We start from the raw sequence: 8,655 nt of genomic DNA, 5'->3' as shown, positions 1-8,655 counted from the left end.
AAAATGGAACATCTAATCGAAGTAGGGTTTTATAGAACGTTTCCCGATGAACTTGTCGTAAGGGGCATTGGAAAATCAGATGCGTTATTGTTTGGCTGGGTTCTCCGCATTGACAGGAAGTTGAAGGTACCGCGTGTATTCTTGCCAAATGTTGATTCACGAGCACATGACCCGTGCGCATTCTCAAGGTGAACACAATCACTGCCCGAGGTAGATTCAGAGATTGATACCAAGGTTGTTTTGTACCGATATTCGCATTCCAGTTGTAGGTTGTTGTGTTTTGGATTTCATGGGTACACCAGTCATCCCATTCATGTTGGATTTTCATTTTTACTCGGGGGAGCAAGTCTGTATAAGGTAATCGTAAGGGAGTTACGTGTACAAGTGACCGAGCTTGTTTTGCGTAGTTATCTACTAAATCGTGGGATTTGTTTTGATTGGTATGGGCCTTAATGTAGGTGAAGGTCACTTTCTGTCCCCGTTTTCGAAGTCGTAACCATATGTCGTAACGCTGCACTTTGAATAAGATAAGGAAAAATCGTAAGTTTGTGGGCTGCGTTGCCAGCTCTGGACAACGTTTGGAGCACGCTCAGGGCGTCTGTCAGGATAAAAGACTGTGGAATGCCCGATGTTAGGATATGAAGTAATGCTCTATAAATTGCGTAACATTCCGCTGAAAAAATTGACGGAAGGTAGTTTAAATTGTCTAATTATATTCGTGGACGGGATATAAAATGCAGAACCGACATCGGTATCGTCTTTTGATCCGTCCCTATATCTGTATATTAATGTAGCCTCCGGCCATCTTTCTTTATAATTTCCATGTTCCCCACGGTCGACGTAATGGAGATCTAGGTTTGGCTCTATGGGGATATTTAGTTGATATATAAGTGGGTGATCGTGGGTAAAGGACAGCTGGTATGCCTCGGTATCTATAAAATAACAGTATAGGAAAAAATATCGGGGGTTTGAGTGATCGATGCTCTTTACGATCTCCCATTGTCGTTGGATGGCGAATTCTCTATTGAAAGGGTGTGGGTGGGTATCCCATGTTTTAAGTAAAAATTTTACTGCGAGTTTTTTCCGTCTTTGTGTGAGTGATGGTTCATTGCTCTCGAGATATACACTCACATTAGGACTGGAAGGCATTAGTCCGAGACAAGTAGGTAATGTCTGTCTTTGCAATATATCTAACGAATTCAGGAGTTTTATATTCGCCCCGCCATATACTGGGGCAGCGTAATCGTATAGTGAACGAAAGCAATTTTTATAAAATAGTAACATGATGTATGGATGACTCCCCCACTTAGTGGTGGCTATACTTCGTAATATGTTATTAATTTTTTTCCCCTTTGCTTTGAGGTAGGCTATGTGAGATCTCCACGTTAATTTTCTGTCAAAAACAACTCCGAGATATTTATAAGATTCTACAAGAGGTATGTTTTGTATACGTGAGATATTGTTGGGATAGGTAAGGGATTGTCGAGAATTGAAAATTATTATGTTAGATTTGGGGGGTGAAAAAGTTAGTCCTATACTCCAGAGATTATCCCGAAGTACTGTGATAGCTAGGTTTAGAGCCAGGATGCCTTGAGTGGTGTCCGATGTTTGTTTATAACAGCATAAATCATCTGCGTATTGTAATATTTTAAAATCAGCGACATCTAAGTGGTGGATGTGTTGAGTATATATGTTGAAAAGTAAGGGACTGAGGGGGGATCCCTGTGGGATTCCGGTTCGAACTTTGCGATTCCCGTCTACTCGATCTTCGAACCAAAATACAAGATTTCGTTCATTATATAAGTTCCATATGATGTTAACCACCGAAGGGTGGATCTGTAATTTTTCTAAGACATTGCAGAGTATTGGTATATGAACAGAATCGTATGCTTCCTCAATATCTGTGAACAGGCTAAAACAATAATCTTTAGGTATCTGACTATTTTGAATTGCTACAGTTAGTGTGGATACGGCATCTTGACTGCCATAATTGATCCGGAATCCCATTTGTGTTGGGGGGATAAACTGTTGTTTTTCTAGGGCCCAGTTTATTCGATATTGTAAGGTTTTTTCAAAAAGTTTAGTTATTACCTGAATTAAGACAATGGGGCGATACGGGTGTGCGTTGTTGCGGGGTTTGGATGGTTTGAGGATAGGAATTACGATATGATTGTTCCAAGTTGATGGGATAATACCTGTATGGTATATTTCATTGTAAATTCTGACAATGGTTTGAAGACCTTCGTCCGGCAAGTGGCGAAGGACGTCATATGTAATGCCGTCATATCCCGGTGCGGTATTTTTGAGTGAGTCCAGAGTATTGATGAGTTCTAATGCGGTTACCGCAGGAAAGTCATCTGTGAATGAGGCATGTAATCTTTCGTCGTATTTGTAACCAAAGCTAACCGAAGAGGGTGTTAAGAAAGAAATGAAGTCATTTTCCCAGGTTCGGTCGATCGTTTTTACCTTACTTTGGGTTGGTTTACGAAGGGTATTAAATTTGTGCCAGATGGAGCTTAAACTGTCACTGCGATCTAATGTGTTGCAAAAATGTTGCCATGCTGCTCTCTTCGCCTGGAGATATTTTTTTTTTTTTGGCTTTCGCTTGCAAGCGTTTTAGTTCGAGCAAATTAGCACGAGTGCGATATCGTTCATATGTGCGAAGTTGATATATTCTCCTGATTTTAATGGTTTCGCAATCTCGCGTCCACCAACTGATGGATGGATATCTGGGCGGGGTACGAAAGCGGGTACGTGTTGCACTGTAATTCATGGCGACCGTGATCGTGTCGATGAGATTATCGTAAGCTACATGGATATTTCGGAATGATAAGATTGGTATATATATCCGTGAAAACGTGTCTTTGAACGCTTCCCAGTTAATGGAAGACTTAGTCCATCTCCTCACTGGGGGAGTCTGCCTGTTTGCCAAACTTGGGTGTCGGGACGGAGAATGACGTCTGATTAATAAAATGGGTGCGTGATCGCTGCCCCGTAAGTCTTCTTCTTTATCCCACGAGAACTGGGTGAATATTTCCGGAGACGTTATCGTCAGATCGATGCAAGAGGGGTGATTCCCGTTTAGAGGGAAGTGGGTGGGGGTTCCATCGTTACTGATGTGGAGATTGTTCTCGGTAATCCATGTGTCTAATACTTTACCGAGTCTGTCATCATGTGGGTTTCCCCACGTGAGAATGATGCCCGTTAAAGTCACCTAGGAAGGCAATAGGTCCAGGAACGTGTTGTCTCAGTTCTTGGAGGTCCCTTGAGCGTATGCGTTGGGATTTGGGATGGGAAGGGATGTATATCGATATTACCGTGAAAGTTCGGAGGAATATGGAAGCGCGAATGGCTACAATTTCTGCTTGAAAATCTTGTACTAAAGTAAGAATCACGAACCTTCCGACCCTCTGTAAACAACCGTCTCACTTCGAGTAACGTATCACTCCGCGCCAGCTGTTCCTGAATGGTGCGGCCATCATATACTGCTCACTCGCAACCTTTAATTTTACGTAACATGGAAAAACGTATTCTTATTTTAACTGATAATCTACACATTGAAGTATAATACATTTTCTACAAGTGATTAAGTACGTGTTCTTGTTCAAGAATGAACATATTTTTCTACGCCAAAAGTTCAATTTATCTGACACTGGGTTAACAGATCCCCCTTCCCCCCTCCTCTCTCAGTATGACAGCGCCAAAGTTATACAAGAGAGAGAGAGATTCGTTTCAGTAAATTCAAGCCTTTTGGTTTTATTGCTTCCTCTTCCACCAAATTATTGCACAACATTGTTGACATGTAGACTATTGTTTTCTCCTTTGTGCAACAAATATACAGCCAGTTTTAGCAGAAGCTAAACAAAGATAAGCCGGGGAATAAAAAAACATTGTTTATCTTTCTTTCGGTTTCTCGTGCTCTAGAAAACAAGAAGACGATAATAAGCACATTATTTACGCACGTCTCATGCAAGTAATGTATTTTCTTACCTTGATTCAGCAGTTCCTTTTTTAACTTGAGGCATTTTCGGTGCTAGACATCATCCTGTCAGAGTACGGTCTGTCAAATTTACTTCCCAAAAAGGAATTCAACGTGGCACAAAAGGCGATTGAACGTCGACTGCTAAAATTGGGGAGATCGTCATCAATCATCACTATCAACATCTTCCCCACAGTGGACAGGGCGGCTCGCTGATTGAAAGAATACGAAAGCACCTCGCGTTGTATTGAGCTTATCTCAAAATCGGTGTACTTGTTTATACGAGCAACAACGTGTTTCTTTCGCGGGACTCGCAACTTGACCGGTCGTTTTCCTTTCTTTCACCACACCGAAAACACAAAGACGGAGACACACAATTACACTTGGACACCAACTTCACTGCTTGCTCAGGATAGCACCGACACAACGTCACATAAACGTTAAGAACAACCTGCTTCTTGCCACTTTTCAAACGGCTGTAATTCCGAACGACTCTGAAAACACGGGAGACCTTCCTGCTCGCATGGAAGTCGCCATGTTCGAAACTGGCGCTATTTTCTTGCTGTTCACGAGATCGATTGTAATTTATACAATAACCACGTATTATTATCATAAACAGAAACCTTTAATGAAAATATATTTTAAAATGTATAATCCAATGTAATTTACACGCTTTTCTTCCATTAGCGTACTTTCATAGAACGGACTACATGATGTTGTTGAAATCCGTTATTAGGCTGTTGCCAACCTCAATACTTCTCACTAAGTCAAGTACAGAAACGGAAGTGGTGTGTCGAATGTGGCACATGACAGTGTGATTTCACGTTGTCAATGACAATCCTCCGGAGATGGGGGAAGGGGTGGAACGCAGGAGTCGATCATCATCTGGATTATAATCCAGAGGTGTTCATTATCCGGATGGTGACATCCTCACACTCCGGAATACTTTTGCGGGTGAAGGAAGGCAGGCCGTAGGGTGAGGGAGGTTGATTTAAAATGAACACCTCTCAACAAAAGAGAAGAAAAATGTGACAATATTTAAAAAATCACCCCCAAATATGCATTTTATTTTATATGTAGCGTATAATATTTCTGTATTCTACAGCCACTTTTATGCCTCTCTAAGTTGCCGTTTTAGTTTCCCTTGGTGTCTTTGCTGCATAATCCAGCATTTTGGAACGGGATGAAAAGGACATACGAGTGTGTTTTTGGATGAAGTATCTTTAGAGATGATGAAGTACACTCTGGAGGGTACTGGAATGTGTGACATTGAGGTGTAGATCGACCACGTTGTGACACACACATTTATCATTAGTTATGAGACGATGAGGGATAGGTGATATTTGAATTCCAAATTAGTTAGCCGCCCCCGTGACGTAGTGGTTAGCACATCGCGCTACGACGCCAGGGGTCCCGGGTTCGAATCGTGGCCTAGGCATGGATGTTTGTGAATGTCCATTCATCGATTTCATCATATCATCATCATTCATCCCCATCTTCGCAAATTAGCCATAAGTTTCACAAGAGGGGAAGTAAAATAAAGCAAATCAATCAAACCAAATTAGTTATTTCCATTATTTTTATCTAATTAATAATTATTAATTTAGTCAATCAAATCATGTGTATTAGCTTACTTTCATTATCTATAATAATAAGTCATAACACTTTCAAACATCAAATATATTTAATGAAGAAACCCCGGTTTCAAAACGTAATTTATCTCAATGTGTCACATTCTTCTAGCAAGGTTTTTTTAGTAAAATATGAGAGAAAATTAATCCTTTGGTACGGAACCTTCTTACTCCTGGGGGATAAGATGTAAATTTTGTATTTGATTTTTTTTTTTAATTTAGCGTTGCTTTTCTTCCACTTTTGGCTAATCCCGACGATGAGAATGAGTGATCGTCAGATGAAATTGATGAAGGGACACTCACAAATAACACCCATGCCGGGATTCGAGCCAGGGAACTTCGGTGATGAGTCTGAAAGTCGGCCACCAAGCAAGATGTACATTTTTTTTTTTTTTGCATACATTCAATAACTTTCAACACGTCATCAGTGATACGCTGCTTATTCCGCATGTTTAGACAAATGGAATGTTTTTACACCTTGTAGGCTATGTGGATTATTTTTTTTCATAAGTTTGCAACACTGTTAGGGTACACGTGCTTTTGTTTACAGAAGGTCTTAAGTTCTATGATTCTCACTTTAGTCTTATGTCATTCGGAATCGGTACCTCTGTATGTTGTATTTGTTCATGTACAAATATTACAGTTCCCCTATTGGTGGTTGGGGTACCGTATAAATTATAATGCGCAAGGCGATATTTTTCATGTTTGGTACCTTTAACTTCCTGTAAACAGAGAATTTGGGGTTGATATTCGGCAATTAAGTCTATCAGTTCCAATTTTCTTGCAGAGAAACTATTGACGTTCCATTGAACGATTATTTCCATTTCCGGTATCTATCGGAAACCTGGTTCTGTCAAGGTGTGGCTTCTAGGATCGCCAGAAGGTTGGATGTTAAGGCTTGGATTTGATGTATTAATTGAATTCGACGGTGTTTATTTGTTGTGTCCCGCACTGCGTCCCACAGATTGGGAATTATTGCTAATATCGAGTTGTAAATTTGAGTTTGCTCCCTTGTTATTTGTGCAGAGGTTGAGGTTTGTGAGGACACGTTTTGTGGGTAACCGAACTGGGGTGAATCGATGATGTATCGGCAATTGTGGGGGGGCATTGGGAAACGCCCGTTTCCCCACAGGCAAGGATGCACAAATATCTTCCTCTGTGGCTGAGCTACTAGATGAATAGTTGCTGGTTTGTTTGAACATAGGATTATGCGGTTTCTTGTTCCGTGGTTTGTGGTGCGAGTCATATTCTGATTGCATGATGTTAGTTAGGGGTTCAGGCGCATGGGCTGGAGGGGCGAGGATAGCTTGTCGGAAAGACTGGCGTCTCGCGTTTATGGGTAAGGCAGGTTTCGCAGGAGTGGTAGGGGTCGGGGTTTTTAATAACGGGTATGCCCGGGGATCGTGTAATGAGTGCAGCACTTCTGCTTTAGTTAATGGCGCAATGTGTGTTCCTTGAATTCTGTGCTTAGCCTCAAAAAATGAGATGTTGTCGATTGCCATACGGTTTTGGATGTCAGTTGCTTCTTGCCATTTGGTACAGGTTTTATCATTGGCGGAGTGGGCCTGTTTGCAGTTAATGCAGCTGGGACCTGTGAGACATGGTCCTTCGTGCCGGTCCGACCCACAATGTCCACAAATTGCTCGAGATCTGCATTGGGCTGCTGTGTGGTTATAACGCAGGCAATTTTTGCATTGTAAAACAGGGCGGATTCGGGGTTTCACCTCTTTGATTTCGCGATTCAAGATGACAAATTCTGGGAGTCTAGTGCCGCTGAAGGTGACACATATAACTCGGGCATCTTCGAGATGGAAGGATCCATCGTCCTTCCAGATCATCTTTTTTTGTCGTTTCACATTCAGTATCCGAATTGGACCCGAGTCCAAGCCGTCGATGATGTCGTCTTCTGTGATATCCAATGCTACACCAAAAATCAGCCCTTCCCTTTGAATAAGTGAGATTGGTACGCGAGCAGTAACCGCAAGCTTCACGAGAGTGGTTGTATTCTCAACAAAGTGATTGGCATCCTTGCCTGAGGGAAAGGTGACACGTACGCGGTTTTTCCCGCACTGTTTGACAAGTTCCACCGGGATGTCGTTTTTCCTAAAAAAAATTCCTAGACTTCCTCCATTCAAATGGCTAATGTGCTGGGCATGTGGAGTGCCTTCTAGGAGGACCACGTACGGTCCTGGGTGGTCAGTGGGGTAAGTATGTTGTGACGCAATCATATCAGCAGTTTTGCGGGATTTGACGTTAGTTACACTCTCGCGTTCAACAGAACTTGAGTCGCAAAGTCTTTTCCCAGTGCCCTTATCATGACAGTCTGGAATATGGATATCATCGCAAAAAGAAGCACCAAGGTTATCACCGAGCTGAGCATTGGGCTCTAAATCCGTGAAATGGTTTGATTCGGTCATGTTAGATGGGGTATTAATACACTGTTTAGAAAGTCTGCGATGGTGTGGGAGAGTAGTTTTCGCCCTCGAGGGGCGTTGTCTATTTCTCCGAATCTGCGGTATGGTATAGCTGTCCTTATAAAGTCAACTCAGAAATGGTAACACTTACAAGAAAGTCCGGATCCACTTATTCGACAGATCGTACTCATTATTCACGAGGTATGAGGATAGACTTCCAGCACCTATCGTGGTTCGCGAGCGACTCCGATTAATGACTTTGTAGTGATGGGTCGTTCCGGAACGAATCGTTCCCAAGGAACGAAACCAGCAAGTGAACGAATCGAGCTGGAATCGATTCCGTTTGTGCGCGGAGCTACTGCGTCAACACATGCACTAATAAAAAAGCGACAATATTTGTGTGGCTTTTGGTTTTAACTTGAAATAGGGAGCAAACAATTGTTCTCAGGTATCTATGCATCGTTTTCGTCAGACAGACCCGATACGGAAAAATCAGTGGATTTAGGCAGTAAAGCGAAAAAATTGGACACAAACACGAGGGAGTAGGCTCTGCAGTCGGCACTTCATCAAATCAAATAAAAATATTTTAAGTGTTTCGAAAATTATAATTGTCTAACGCACATCTGTTGAT

This window comes from Lepisma saccharinum, chromosome 23, assembly GCF_977018435.1.
Source record: "Lepisma saccharinum chromosome 23, izLepSacc3.1, whole genome shotgun sequence".
NCBI lineage: Eukaryota > Metazoa > Arthropoda > Insecta > Zygentoma > Lepismatidae > Lepisma > Lepisma saccharinum.
Note: the sequence above shows the minus strand (reverse complement) of the source record.